Raw genomic sequence first — 16,614 nt, 5'->3', positions numbered from 1 at the left:
AAATCCAAATCAAAGAAAGCTCTAGTTTTCGCAGAATTATTATGCGATCTCCCATCGTCGTCCAACGATGAAACATCAGAAGAGTCAATCGTGGACGAAAGCTTGTTTCTGATATCTACAAGCGATGAGTGGTATGGAGATATCATAGTTTATCTCCAAACCCAAAAATTCAGGCCAAACACCTCTCACTCCGAACAAAAACGTATACGATACCAAGCAAAAGACTACATGATCGTCGGTGATACTCTTTACCGTCGTGGTATCGATACAGTTCTGAGGAGGTGCCTTACCCATGAGGAGGCCGAAAAAGCCCTAAATGAGTGTCATTCAAGCGCGTGTGGGGGGCATCAATCTGGATATGCAACAACACAAAAAATCTTACGAACAGGATACTTCTGGCCAACCATGTTCAAAGATTGCATAATCGCAGTCAGAAGTTGCCATGCTTGTCAAATTTTTGATAGCAAAACCAGAAGACCACCCGCACCTTTACAGCCGATAGTTGTTGTTGGGCCTTTCGCCAAATGGGGCATCGATTTCATGCAATGTAACCCCACCTCGACCGGGGGGCATGGGTATATTATAGTCGCTGTTGACTATTTTACCAAATGGGCCGAGGCGATGCCTACATTGGATAACACTGGTGAAACAACTGCCCTTTTCTTTTTCAATCATGTAGTCGCCAGGTCCGGTGTACCACAGGCTATAGTTACAGATCATGGATCGCATTTCCGCAATCACATGATGGTCGAATTAGCTGCCAAGCTAGGGCTATCTCACGACAGCTCTACCCCGTATTATCCGCAAGCCAACGGACAAGTTGAAGCAATCAACAAGGTCCTGAAGCGTATGTTGCAAAGGATGATCGGGGTTCATAAAAGAAGGTGGCACCTAATCCTGTATTCAGCCTTGTGGGCCTACCGAATGTCGGTAAAGAACGCAACCGGGTTCACACCTTTTCAACTGGTGTATGGCCTGGAAGTAGTCTTGCCAATCCAGTGCGAAATTTCGTCGCTTAAACTCGCAATTGATCTCCTCCCCGGAACTTCAGAAGAAGAGGCTCGTTTCTTAGAATTAATCCAATTGGATGAAACCCGTCGTGATGCCGCTTTGGCTAACGAAGCCCATAAGAAACGAGTCAAAGCGCAGTTCGACAAAAATGTCAAACCTCGTGTCTTCTCAGAAGGTGATTTGGTCTTGCTCTATGACCAAGAATCCGACAAATTGGGAGCAGGTAAATTCAAATCCTTATGGATGGGCCCCTATATTGTTAAAAGGGTGTTAGCAAAAGGAGCCTACGAGTTAATGGATTACGATGGAATTCCACTGGCGCGGCCCCGCAACGGGCTGTACCTCAAGCGTTACTATGCTTAAATAGTAACCTGCATGCTTTTGTTGTATTTTGTTTTCGCTAAAGTATTTGTTCTGGTCGAGTGATCCACTTTTTTCATTTATTGCAGATGTCGAACCTTCTAGAGACATGTGTTGGATATGCCGACGGAGCGAGTCGTAGTTCGCGGAACCTATCCTCCGCAGCCTGGGCCATTTTTGATCCAAGCGGCGAGTTAGTAAGTTTCAGAGGTGTGTGTATTGGGAAATCAACGAATAACATCGCTGAGTATAGCGCGTTGATAGAACTACTCTCTGATGCCATCACACGTGGCATATGCCGACTAATTGTCAGGCTAGACTCACAGCTCGTAATACTACAACTCAATGGTATATATTCCATTCGCAATCTAGCTATTTATCGCATGTTCCTAAGGGTTAAGATTTTGGAAAGACAATTTGATTCAATTCAATATCAACATATTTCCAGAAACTTAAACACATTAACCGACTCATTAGCAAATTATGTGTTAGATAGACATTTGCGACATTTATAAAAGAGACACATCATCAATGATTGTACATATGGATCATATAACTCAACCAGAATAAAACTCGAAAATCAAAATATATATAAGCTGTTTATAGTTCATACATAATGTTCTGTAACCAAGACAAAAATTGGTCATATGACCTAAAACTCAAAAGTGCTAGGGGGCACCCTAGCCTAGTGGTGCTCATGATAGCACGTCACGGCCTGTGCAATCATGCGCAAGAGACGAGTCCATCGTCTAGGCACACCAGTAGTGTGTCGCTGCAGCTGTAAAGGTAACTCATCAATCTTCACATCGGGAATGCCGAGAGTAAGGCTCTCAACCTGCTCCTGCACGGCTGTAAGGGTCTCAGTATCGTCAAGGTCGCGAAGAATAACTCTCCCAGCAGGCTCCACTGTCGGGGCAGCGACTGGCGGTCTCGGATGAACTGCTGGACGAACAGGACCAACATCTGCATGCACCCAAGAGTATGATTAAAAGTCTTGATAGAATAAAGCACAACAACATTATGAATAAAGCAGTAAACAGTGATATGGTCAAAGAGTTTACCAATAGCGCCCCACTGTTCGCCATCCGGTAGCACCAAATCCGGATCACCTCGGAAATCCATACCCACATATGGATACTCGGAAAAGACCATCTCCTGGCGCTCGAACCACCTGAAGAAGGCATCAGTGAATGTGATCTGAGGTTGACCAGCATGCCTAGACATGTGATCGACCCACCTCTGCATACGTGGCTCGGTCGGAGAAGGCAAGTCGAGTATAATATACTGAGGCTGCATCAGTGGGATTTTCTCCAAGGCAAAGGCAGTCAGAATAGAACCAAATCCAAAGTTCTTCAGCTTCCCGTCCTTTACCTTGGTCAACTGACTTTTCATCTGAACAAGTACTGCATCACACCAGTTGAATACTTTCGGTTGGAGACACTCCAAGGCGTGCTGCACATAAGATCTGTTGGCAACATGTAGAGCTGCGCTACCGGCCATCCTACCAATGGTATACAGAATGGACCTGAGAGACCTGTCAGTAATCTCACGGATAACAACCTTGCCGTCTCTGCTCGGCTGGGAACCTTCCCTGCAATACTGGCGGACATAATCTCTCACGGAGTCAGTCCCCCGGGCTGAACCTGACAAAGAAATGGAGGCACCTCGCCTTGACAATCCAGTCAAGAAGTAAATGTCCTCTATGGTCAAAGGGATGGACTTTCCCCTAATCTGGAATACTTGGTTAATGGGATCCCAAGCATCAAGCATATACTGCAGCAAAGTAATCTGTGCTCTCATGCTAGAGATACGGAAAAACTTCAGCAGGCCACAGTTCTGCAGCGCGTTCACCGTGATAGGGTCATGGAGGGCAATCATGTCCTCCTCTTCATGTTCTCGTTCTCGCCATGTAAGGGACATTTTGTTCAAAGATCCCTGCAAAACAAACAAGAGAGGGAGTAAGTTCCTGAGTTTGATGAGAAACGGGCAAAAATTCATCAAAAAATGTGCTAAAAACTCAGTTTTCTGAGCCCAACGCAGGCAGAGAGTGTCCCACCTGCGTTGAAGGTCAGGCTACCTTAAGGCAGCTTGACATTCAACGCAGGTTTCGAATGGGAAACCTGCGCTGAAGTTAGGGCGCCCTGGCAAAACCCCTGAGGCTCAAAAAAGCTGGGAAACAGGCACAAAATTGAAAAAGGAAACCATGAAGAGAAAGAGCTAGGGTTTAGCTCCTACCTGGTCCAGACGGCATTGAAAATCGTCCGCAGAATCTTCCGGAATCAGCTGGTGAAAATCAAGGGGGAAGAGGCACCTCCAGAGCTCCAACAAACCAAATGCAAATGAAATGGTAAAATGAGAGGTAAAAACACTTTTTAATAGCTTTTTACGTAGTTCAAAGCAAAATATTAGGGTTTTCATCTCATGATTATGTATTTCTAACAAAGTTTGTTGCAGCAATTGAGAATGCAGTACTATCCTTGAAAAGAGAAAAGCTATTTATGGTAAAAATCAAAATTTGACTATATATTCGAGCAGTTTTAGCATAAAGTTCATGCTCGTTAAAAAATAAACGCAAGATCCGAGCAGTTTTAACGTGGTCTTCATGCTCGTTAAAAAATAAATATAAGCAGTGAGCAATGTTTCCTCCAGAGTTTAAGCTCATTTTTAACTAAAAAATGAACCTATCCCGGTAAATAACCGCTGTGATCGTAAATTTATCAGCCATAAAAGCCTTGGTCGTGTTTTGCACCTGCCACCTCCACTTTCATTTGGCCGATCATTCACCTCCATATGATTGTTTACCCATTTTGAGGAACAGCTGCGAAGAGTGATTTCACCTAGCCATCCTTGTGACACTGCCGTGATTGGAAAATTCCAACCTGTACCTGGAATCAGTTGCTATCCCCGTTTATCACTCGTTCCTCAAAAGACGAGTCTTCTTTAAGGTCTTTTCATCTGACTCGTAAAATATGAAAAGATTGCCGAGTTTTGGCCTTCCAGCTTGTTAAAGGACCAGAAGAGCTATCCCTCCTCTAGATTTTAATCTTTTTGGACCGGAGGGATTATTGCACAAAAAGGTTGAGCGCTTGTTTTATTCGGCTCGTTAAAGTTATCGAAAACTCATCCCTTTTGTATTGTTTTATACTTTTTCAGACTTAAGGGATTAGATGACGAAAAAGGACCTTTGGAGTTAACTTTACGTACCTTTTCAGACTCTCTAAAAATGAAAAGGACCGAGTTGTCTTTGTCGCTAGACTCGTTAAAATGCATTAAATAGCGAAAAACTTGTCTTTAGATGAGAACGAGTTTCCCTATCGCTAGGCTCGTTAAAACATAGCGATGGGCTTGCCCGAAGGGCAGGTTATAGAACAAGCATATGTTATCCTCCTCAAGCTTGACAAAAATAAAGAGGTACTGGTCAGAAATGACTGGGGAAAAATTGGGAGAACCTCAAAGATTTAATGGTAGCAAGTCGCTCTTGAACATGACACTTTTCTTCCGTACCACATCGGGTTGGGTTGTTTCATTCACCGGTCTCATCACCATGGTCTCGCCAAACCATCCACATTTGGGGTAATGCTACCGATCCATCGCATCAGTGTCGTTATATGTTCAAGAGATGTTGTTCAGAAAGAGTCAACCGTGTCCCATCCACTACCATACATCATCTTTCATCCTTTCATGACCGCCACCCTGAATCATATTTCACAGATTGTTTTCACCTTCATCACAATCATTAGCTCCGTTCCGTGTCACTGATGTGGGATTCATTAAGGCCCTCCTTTGACGGATCGCTTCTTGTCGACTTCAGCTCATTATCCAAGAAGTTGATCTAGGAACAACCCCATCAGTACTTTGAAGCTTACATGCCTCAATGGCAAGTTTCTCACTTCCGGCGACAGGTATACATCAATGACCTTCGACCGAAAGATTTTGCGTGGTGTTCGACGCCAAGTCCTTTATTCACACCACGTGGATTGTACTGCCGTACCTTGAGGGTCATCATCATTGTCGGTGATTCCTCTCGCGCTTGTTAACAGTTTACATCATTGACTGGTAATCAAGCGATGTCTTTCCATGTTCGACTCCAAGAAATTCTCACATGGATCGACTTGTACTTAGAGTGAAGATCGGACGAGTTTGAAGACCCCAGATCTAGTTTCCTCCATCCGGGCTGCGATATATATTCAGGAAATAAAGACATTGACATGTGCAGCAGATGATCATCCTACTCAAAGGATGATAATTTCAACAGAGAATTATCAGTCTACCCTCAGACGATTGTCTGTTCTATGTACAGAAAATGTATTTATAAAGCTGAGCATGGGAATGCCCGCATCAGCTAGATCATGAAAGCAGTATGAAAAATAATGTATTGTATTGTATCTTATTACAGGTCACCTCTCAGCAATTGAATGAACTTCGGATCATCCTGATAAAGCATTTCACCCGATAAACGACCTCATACTTTAGGGGGCAACTGTTATAGACATTTTTGTGCCTTACAGCATGAAGCATGAAATGTCCATAATCTAAGGGATCCAAAGTCCCTAAACATGTTGTTCCTACCCCTAGAGGAACAAGGTCAGAAAACCACAGCACTGAACAAAAGTTCTCCACCTGAAAACACTCAAAAACAAGGCAATTCTGGATCATGTCAACTGCTCCACTGAGCATCTGCGCTGAATGTCAACTACTCCACTGTCTACCTGTGTTGAATGTCGACTGCAAAGAAGGCTACCTGCGCTGGGTGAGTTTGGACATGTGGCACAGTCATTCCTCAAGGTGTCAATGCCCAGGAAGCTTCCAAAATGACACTTGGATCAGGGAATTCGACTGGTGATGAGTAAGAGGTTCTAGATTTCCACGTGGAAGCAAGAACCTCCAAGTGGACTCAAGAACTGAAGAAGAACTGGAGTGGGAGAGGACACTAGTCACATATCAGGCTGACTCATCCTCTCTCCAAACTCCTATATATGGATCTCTCTCCCATGAGATCCGGAGGCTGGAATCTGGTGAATGTAAAGAATTGTTGTTGGTTTGAGTTTAGAACTATTGGGTGATTTGCTTTGAAGGAGGTGAAGAGGAGATTTCTTTCTGCTGGGAAGGTGATGCTGGATTGGGCCTCTTATGGTTGTATCACTTCCTGAACCTTACTTCTTCCATTAATAAAGCATTTGAGGTTCTTCTATATGCATGTGTTTCAATGGTGTATTGTTATACTTGTGTATTTGATTTATTCTAATCCTTGAATCAATTATGAATGTATGCTTCTTGTAGTTTCCCTCTCTTGCCATTTTGCAGGATCTTGGTGTAGCTGGGCCAGTGAAAGAGCAAGGAGCTGGGGGCAAGCAGCAAAGAGAGAAGATTGGATCAATCATTAGCGAAAGACATCGGTTAGTGGATCTCTTTCTCCCCTCTTTGACATCTCATAAAGAAATAATCTCAGATAGCTTTGCTTTGATTGTTGCTAAGGAACTATCACCCTTAGAGTGGGATAGGGTCATTCCGTATTGGATACTTTTCCCAACAACATTGCTGAACCTCTTCTGATTGATGGTTGTATATGCATACATGAGCTGGGTGGCTGATTGGTTGAAGATTGATGGTACAGGTTCAGGGGGAGCATATAATGCATTGTTGGCATTATGGAGGATGTGCAGAAGGAGATCATGGAAGTAGCTGCAATATGTCTCTATCTCTTTCATGGTGGATTATGGTTCTTCACTGCAGATCTGGTTCATATTCAGGGGGAACATGTTCTTAGGGGGAGCATAACCCTTTGCCCTTGATGTCAAAGGGGGAGAATGAAGCTGAAGTTTGTGAGGTTTCCATCAAGTCCAAAGCGGGAGATTGTTGGAATTATGTTTCTGGTATGGCTATATGTTACAGATGTTGTACTTGATGGCAACTCCCATGGCAAGGCTCTCAATATGTTGAAAAATTAATAAGTACGCAGGAGATCAGTTCAGAAGGTGCGTACCCGCAGGTACACCGTGAAGGGACCGCGGCCAGACATGCAGGTCCGCCGTTCAGGAGGTGCGTACCCCCAGTGCACTCATTTCAAGGCAGAGAAAAGCACACGTGGGGTTTCTTATGTTTAACCCTTTGTATTTAGCCGACGGTATTTGTGTTATTATGGTTTTGGCTCGTGGTATTGATCCATGATTTTAGGAGGAGCTTGCCTATATAAAGCAAAGGAGATCTCTTGGCTAAGCATCTTTTGCAATTGAATATCTTAAGATCTAAAATATTGGGTTATGGTCTTAAAAGCTTGATCTATATGAAGTTGAAAGTGAATCTGTGAAGGGTGATCTCTCGAGCGCATGATCAAATCTGGGCATCTGAGCATCTGTGCCACTCTGGTGGACTACCTATTCGGCCCTAATCAGAAGTACGCAGGTGTTTTACAGGAGAGCAGCGTGGGTACGCAGAGCAGAAAGAGAAGATCAGCATGGGTACGCAGAGCAGAAATAGAAGATCTGCGTGGGTACGCAGAGCAGAAACAGAAGATCTGCGTGGGTACGCAGAGTAGAAACAGGATAACTGCATGGGTACGCAGAGCGACGAAGGTTCAGGTGCGTACGCACAGTAACTGTACGTGGCGCGATAGTATCTCTGGGCGCGTACCTGCAGCAATAGTACGCGGCGCATTAGTGTCTCTGGGTGCATACCTGCAGTAACAGTAAGCAGCGCGGTTGAAGAAACAGTGCGTGGACACGCAGTGCGGCAGAAGGGTCTCTGCGGGTATACGCAGGGGAACAGAAGGTGAAGTGCGTACGCACGCAGACCAGAAAAAAAAGAACTGCATATCTATCTTAAGACATTTTGTTTGGCTGTATTTTTCTGTTGATAAGGTGTTCTGGGTTTGGTTCTATTATTGTTGATCTGGTTACTACAGTTGACTGGGTGATTTTCTTATACTTGATGATCATTTGATGCTTATGGATCCAGTTTGAAAATTTATGAAAAGTGGTCCTTGTAAGAAAAGAAGTAGGGGGTTGTAGCTACCTTCCAGGAGAGACTGGAAAATGAGAGAGAGAGTTGTAGCTCTCTGCAGGTTGCAGCCTGCGTACTGGTAAAGGACTGCACCAGTACAAAACCATTGTAAAATGAGTTTCTAATTTGAAAGAAGATAGAGACATATTGCAGCAGGTGGTTTTCACCCACATTGGGTTTCCACCTTACATCTTGTGTTCTTTGGTGTGACTATCTGTTTTCTTTGTTCATGCTCATTATTTTATGGTACTGACATGCAAAAATAATTCAAAGAACAAATAAGGAAGATTTATTAAAAGAATTAGATAATACTGATTCACCCCCCCTCTCAGTATTATTTCCAACATCCCCTTGAATAGATAACTCCATAAGAATGGGAAAATGGTCTGAATCCCGACCTATACCAGCCCATTACTTGATCCTCATATGATCATTCTTAAAACCTTTAGTCAATATAAACCTATCCAACCTTTTGGATATCATTTCTACATCCACCATCTCATTTCTTCAAGTTATGTTTAGCTTCATAGGAGCTACATCAAAAGTACTATAGTTTTCTAACACTATAGATAGTGTTCGACACTTTTTTCTAAATTAGTGTGTAAGTTGAGAAATTGTCTCAACCATGTGAGTCTAAGATAGACGCACTATCTTAAGACCATTTATTCATGTATTTAAATGTATTATTAAATTATTTGGATAATGAAAATTACATGAACATGAGAAACCACATGATGGCTTTCTACCTTTTCCGCTAGTTTAATTTTTGTGTGTTAATTTGCTATGCATATGGTGATATGGCTGTATGATTCTTCTTCATGTGGTATCGGAGCAATGAACCTGTCCAAATGGAAGTGGTGGTAAAGGAACAAAGTGATCCCCTGAATTTGGTTGACCATTGCCAGTACCCTGCTCCAACGAGACATTGATGAAAGGAACGATGCTATTTGGTTGAGTGCCACTGCGTGCTCCACCAGTTTGTTGCCTATCCATGAGAGGTCCAAGATAAGTAGAGAGAAACTTGACGACACCTTTTATCAATTCTACCACTGCTGTGGTGGAGGCAAGATTTGCAGTTTCCTTGGTACATTTTAGAATTACCATGCGTAAAGGCTCAGATGGATTGAATTAGAAAAGCTCGCAGATTTTAGATCTTAGCCCAGCCAGGAAGAAACCCTTTGACATCTTTGCAGAGCTGCATAGAGTTAGAAATAATTAATTCCTACTTGTCTATGGTTGTAATTCTCTATTTGAGTAGTTTGTTCCTACATAATAGAAATTAGCTAGAATATAGTTTCTCCTAGTTTAGTGTGGGCTTGAGAGAATCTCTCAACCACACCACTGTACGTCTAAGATAGCATTCCTATCTTGAGACTATTACTTGTATAAATATGTGTGTACATTTCCTCATTCATGGATAATAGAATATATTTTTGAGTGTCTGCAATTTTATCTCACACAGGATTTAAGTCTCACAGTTGCATGCACAGGATTTAAGTGTAACTTATTTTGACATAATATCCCTAGAGAATAACCAGCTGAAAGAGGTGTCCTCGATGAATCCATATGGCCGCCAGTAAGGGCGCAGTGGATATTCTAAAAGATAAACCTTGCTATCAGGATCGATGCAAGGCATGAAATAAACATCGATTTCTTTCACAACTCTGTCTTCCCCAGGTTGACTAAAGACGGGATATTGGCTCGTCTTTAATCTCCACCTCCTCCTCCTTTATAGCATTCTCCAATTTGAGGTCCATGTCCATGTGTTTAACTTCCATGAATTCTTCTGCCGCATCCTTCATAACAGTGTCGCCAACCTCGGCATCCAAAACTTGTTTGGGGGGTGCTGGAGGCTCAACGGGCTCAATCACAATCTTTGAAGGACCGGCGGGGCTCTCCTTCTTGACGTGGGATTTAGTAGAGGCAGAGGTCGCCTGAGCTTTGGACTTAGCTTGAGGCCTGGGCTTCACCTTGGGCTAGAATTTGGATCTAGCGGATTCCCTGGGCGGGTCATCGGACTCAACCTTGGGCGGCTTGAAGACATCGTATGCAGAGAAGCTGTCAAATGGAGAAACGCCATCATTGCCTTCCTTCTTAGCGTCACCCATGGCCACTAAAAACAATGCGGGGTCTTTTGGGAATTGTCTAATGCCTGCAAGAAGAATCCAAACCAGGCTTGGAGAGAGCTGCCTGCATATTCTACAGTAAGATTGTCCAGTAAAACCCCACAAATTATATTTTGAGTCTTGTCAATTCAAATTTTCTGTTGAACTTTCGCAAGGGGGGATGGGAAGGTTTGAGTCATCTGCTCTCAAATGTACGCTTACCATCAAATGTAACCAAAGCTGCGTATAGAGTTTATGTAACTGAGATTTGCACGCTTGAAGGAGGAATCATATCATAGCTCAAAGATTGCATCACGCGATGTGAATAAAGAGAAGATATTTGAGTCTAAAGAGAAAATTCAAGATTCGGGTGCAAGTGATGCAGAGGAGAATTGAAAATCAGGTAGGCGATGTGGGCAGTCTTTCATACCTAGATCATGTTGGAGCTTGTTGATGAGATAGTAAGCAATGATCAGATTGCCAAGGAGGAGTCATCAAAATGAGCAAGAAGAAGCGTTGAAGTCATTATGAGATCCCACATGAAGGAGATGCCATCACAAAGTTGCTGCGTATGTGATTCTTCTTCATATGGCATGTTAAATCCATTAGATTTTGATTTTAATTATTTTGACATCTAGTGAAAGCCATCATTTGAAAATTGGTCAACCTTTCCTACGAAAGAGCGTGAAAGAGACAGAGTTGGGTAAGCCATTGGATAGTTTAAATAAAGTAAAAACATGTAATAATAAATTTTACGTTGATGGTTGTTTTTAAGAAAGTGGAGAAACATATAAGTGGAGATTATTGGATATAAGTGAAGTTTGAGAAGGTTAGTATGGAATAGAAATTTTTTGAAGTGATTTTAGTTTGTAATTTTTGGAGTGACTTAATCAAGTCCATTTCAAAGTAAGTCAAGGTTGTAATCGAGAAGATGCTTCAAGGGAGTGTGAGCTTGAATTATCATTGCTTGAGAAGGTGAAGATTGATGTACTCCCGTACTTAAATAAAAACATATCTTTTTGGTGGTGATTGTGTCCTAGATCCGCTCAAAATTAAATAAGTGGATCATAGGTACACCATGTGTATGTTTGTGATGGGGCATGATTCTTGATGTTGTTTTTGTTTTCTATCTAGTTTTGACACTAACCTTCCTGTGGTATCTTTCTAATATGGTACACACAACAAATTAGTGCATTGCATGCACATAATCAATTAAGTTCATAAGAACAAAGCATCACATCATCAACTTGATAATAGTAATATTCTACAACAACGTTTCACAACAACTAATTCATGCCATCAAGTTAAGGACACTACAAATCAAGCACTTCAAAGCCTGACGACATTAACATCATCAACACTTTTTGTATCACTTGTAGATAAATTGTTCTTGAATTGTACGGGTGCATTTTCGGTTGTAACCGACACCCTCATTTGATTTTTTACAGTGAATACATTAAGTCAAGTAAGTCTTCAACTGAGTCATCAAGATTGAACTTGTCGTTTGTATCTTGGGTGCATTTTCGACAGTGTTCGACACCCTTTCCTTTTTTTACAAATCATCACATTCAGTGAGTACATTCAAGAAATCTCAAGTGCCAGTAATCAATCAAGCATGTTCAAGTGAGCATCAAATCAAGCTAGTGTTTAAAGAAATCATCATTCAAACAATCAAAGCAAGCAAGTGTGAAAGAAAGCGACAATGCAACGATCAAGAAAAAATCAAGCGATCGAGTTCTAAAAATCCAGCAAATATTAACAGCAAGTGAACATGAGTTCCAACAAGTTCACATGGTGAAAAGCATTCAGTTATTAAATATTCATAACAATTTGATCCTCTCAACTGCTGAAGACATGGTGCAAATCAACAAAACAACTCTTGCTGACATTCAAGTGCATATTCAACATGAACATGAAATGATTGAGTTCCTTCAACTAGAGTCGCAACTACAGAGAAATGAGTTGCAAGAGAAGCATGTTGTTTCCAAGTCTTTGACCAATCCAGAGACAGCTGATCACGACTTCATTCATCCAACTAGCTTCAAGTGTTGAAGTTGTTCTAGTTCAACTTTCTTCTAAACCCACCATTAAGAGCTGGGAAGAAATTCAAAGTAATCGAAATCGATGCAGCTTAGGATATGTCAAAGATCACGACAACTTACATATCCCTGATTATTCAAAGTCCATTCAGTTTGTCAATGCTAGATTACTTGAACAAATCACCTCAGCAAGTTCTCAGCAACTTGCAGACAGACGTTAATGCACACAAACTGAAGTTGCAGACAAACATAAATGCACACAAACTCAAGTTGCAGACAAACCAAAATGTTCTCATTTTCAAAGAACTGGTCATCTGGAAAATCAATGGTTTGATCTCGATCCTTGTAGCCATTGCGGCAAGTCAAATCATACATCAGAGAAATGTTGCAACCAACAACATTCAGCCAGATTGAAGATAAATTATTCATGGATTGATCCCTGGGAATGGTCATCCACAACCAGAAGATTGTTCAAGTTTTACAATCGGATTCACTCACACATATTGCAGCCAATAGTCAATTGCAATACTCCTCCACCTACAGGGGGGTGTTCAGATATATTCTGGAGAATATTGCCTCTCCTTTCAGCGGAAAAAAGGGGGGAAATGTCAATGAAATTGACAAGTGGTTGTCAGATTGAAAGTCTCGACAACATCAGCGAAGCAGCCAATGGGCATCTCCATCAGCGAGTGGGTGATCATCATCAACAAATACGCCAGTGGGCGTTCATCAAATTGTGTCAGTGGACACTGGATGTTGTTTTCAAGCAAAAGACAGTTGGATCCTTTTGTGGCTTGGTGCATGATAGAGTTGTCAAGTGACATTCAAAAATGAATCAGTCATGCAGCTGAATCATGGTCTCTTCATATTGTAGTTTCTTCAACATCCAATTTTGACAGTTTTTCAGGCAAATGTTTTTTGAGGATCAACTTGAGAACTTGGAAGATGGTTCCTTGTTCATTTTGGATTTATCATTAGGGGGAATGTTAGCCTCACTCTCTTAAAAATCAACAATAAATCCAATTATTAAATTAAATAAATAAAATCATGAGAATTCCTCAAACTAAGGAGTCTAGTTTGGATGAGAGATTCTCTCCAACTAGCTCTCCTAAATTAATGTGTAAGTTGAGAAATTGTCTCAACCAAGTGAGTCTAAGGTAGACGCACTATCTTAAGACCACTTACTCATGTATTTAAATGTATTATTAAATTATTTAAATAATGAGAATTACATGAGCATGAGAGACCACATGATGGCACTCTGCCTTTTCCGCCAGTTTAATTTTTGTGTGTTAATTTCCTGTGCATATGGTGATATGGCTGTGTGATTATTCTTTACCATTCATTTTTTTTTATAAAGGATCCATTATTGTAACTTCACCTTAAATTTCAAAGTTCTCTAATGATAATTTTACATCACCACCCACAATGGTATATGAATGACCCATTAAACTTGTGTTAAAAATCCTTTTTCTATAAGGAGTCCATGTTTAATTAAGTTCCATACATATTTAGGAATATAATATCCATCCTCATACCTTGTGAGAATAGAGTCATGGCTAGACTTGTGTCAAAACTTCAAGAATTAACACATGAAAGAGATCTTAACCTCCATCTTGATATTAACCTACTAGATCTACCTCTAGAATTAGGAAATATATATTCCTAGCCATTTAAAACTTTTACCACATCCACACAATTTTTTCACCTTCATTGATCAATTCTTGAAGCAAAAGAAAGCCAAATTTTGGGCCTCTACAAGCCTTTTCATGGTTTTCTTTTTCGTGGGGTTACCTAAACCCCATAATTTAAAGACATGACAATTGTTAGGGATTGAACTGCGTTGAGAACTTCTTCTATGGACAAGTTCATTTTTAATTGAACTTCTAGATGAGACTTCTATTGGGATAGGAGAATATGGGAGTTTCCTCCCTATAAGACCATCAATTTTACCTTTCCTATTGGAAACAACCAAACCACCTGCCACACCCACCTATACATCATAAACTCCACCCTTTTTAGATCTTAAGAGATATATAGAATGAAATTCTTATCCATTTTCCTCCTTAGAGATGTAGGGCATGGTAGTAACATTAGAGTTAAAAATTGGCTTAAGAGAAAGTCCCTTAACAAATTAAGACCTCAATTTGGACCCAAACTACCAAAAAAATTGAGGAAACCCTCCCAACCCTAGGATCCTCAAAATCAGCACCCCAACCAATAAAACCATGAAAGCCATTACCTATGGCACTACAAATTCCTTGAAACGCACTTAATAGGGTGACTTAAAGGCATGCCTTCTAAAGGTGTATAGGGTTTAGGACTCAGTCTTGTAAAATAAAGCATTAGCTATGGATGAAACATTCATCTACCATCATGGATGGCTTATACTCTGCATCCTACAACATGATTTTTGAACCATTCTTAAGCATGTCTTCAATGCAAAGAAAGTCATGGGTGAGAGTTGAATTGCAACCCAAGGTTTTTATATCACTAGAAGCATCAATCCCTTCGATGAAATTTTCTTTTCACTTTTTATCAACTATATGAACATTCCCCTTCACCCAAACCTTTGGATGGAATGAAAAAGTATAATATTTGGTTACATGACCAGAAACATAGCATAAAACACATTTGAATGTGATGCCACTATAGTCCAAAACGTGTGTAAATGAGAAAATTACCCTATGCAAAACAAAATCTTGAACACGACCCTTTCCTAAGTAATACCTATCAATATTTAAGTTATATCCATAATAGTTGGTTCCTCAAAACTCATCTTTGCCTCATAAAAAAGCCCCAATGAATTACCAATTTTCTTAAAAAACTCATAGGTCCAAATGTCAATAGGGAGCCTCAATACTATTGCCCATATGAGCATGATATACATTCTCTTAGAGTGAGCATAAGAGAATTGAGTCTATCTCTTAGGATATAACATTCGTGAAAGCCTCCTCCACTATGATTCCAAAAATTGCTTTACATCTTCCTCTGAATGCATAATGAAACCCATCCACCAATGTGTCAAATTAATTTTCCTAGCATGTATACTAAAAATGGCTTGCAAGAGTATTTCGACTATGCATTGAGAGAATATCATCCATTCTTCTACCTATAAACTCTCTAAATAAACGCTTTTGATGCCATTATTCTAATTTGTGGAATCACATATCATCTCCCAATACTAGCATTTCTTGAGAGGATTTTAACTTTATACATTTATTTTTTATATTTCACTATCCAATGACCAAGAGTTTCACTCCATTCTTAATTCCAAGACCCAACAAAGATATTAGTGTTGAAATTGGATTTGACTTTAGAGGTTCTTCCCATGAGGTAATAGTCTTCTTGATGTTTTTATCACCATCACATATTAGGAAACAAATTTTCTCAAGGAATGGACATCCTTATGAAAATATAAATACTTTTTAGTAGAGGAGAAATTTATGAAGGCATGGTTAGCTAGAAGCAAAACTATGATAATAATTAGCATTATACACTTCCCAACCAATATAATAATACCAATTTATGCATGGTTATTATTGTGGAGCAAGTGCATAATAGCTTGCCACTTACAACTAAGTTTAAATCTATCCTTTCTATTGAATTATTTATATTGTTCTCTATTTCCATGGACTCTTTGATCTTCCTTTTCACATAGTAATCAAATTTGGTGATGATTCTCGCATCATCTAAGCAAAATTGGTACTTGGTATTTTCAAAGTGCTTGGCTAGATTTTGTTATGCTTAATATTGATGTTACATTCTTTCACTCTGATATGATATTCTCTTCTGGCCTCATCAATATATTATTTATCATAGAAACGAATAATGGTAGATACACCTTTATAAGTCTTTGGGTGTATTAGGTCTTTGGTTTAGTCCACCATACCCCCAATTGTGATAGGGGGACCAAATATGACTTTAATATAACCTTTCTTAAGGATCTTGGCCAGTTTGTTTTTCTTCCCTTTTATGTACAAAAGGGTCATTTGTGTCCCATCCTTGTCATTGTGTTGTTTAGGGTAAGATATGGTTTCTTTTGTAACCACTTGATCGGAGGTTTTTGCATCATACACATTACTTCAAAAAACACATTT

Source organism: Pinus tabuliformis, chromosome 1_2 (assembly GCF_031772625.1).
Source record: "Pinus tabuliformis cultivar Carrire ecotype Pingquan chromosome 1_2, CPIR1, whole genome shotgun sequence".
Lineage (NCBI taxonomy): Eukaryota > Viridiplantae > Streptophyta > Pinopsida > Pinales > Pinaceae > Pinus > Pinus tabuliformis.
The sequence above is the reverse complement of the archived record's forward strand: the minus strand, read 5'-3'. Positions refer to the sequence as shown.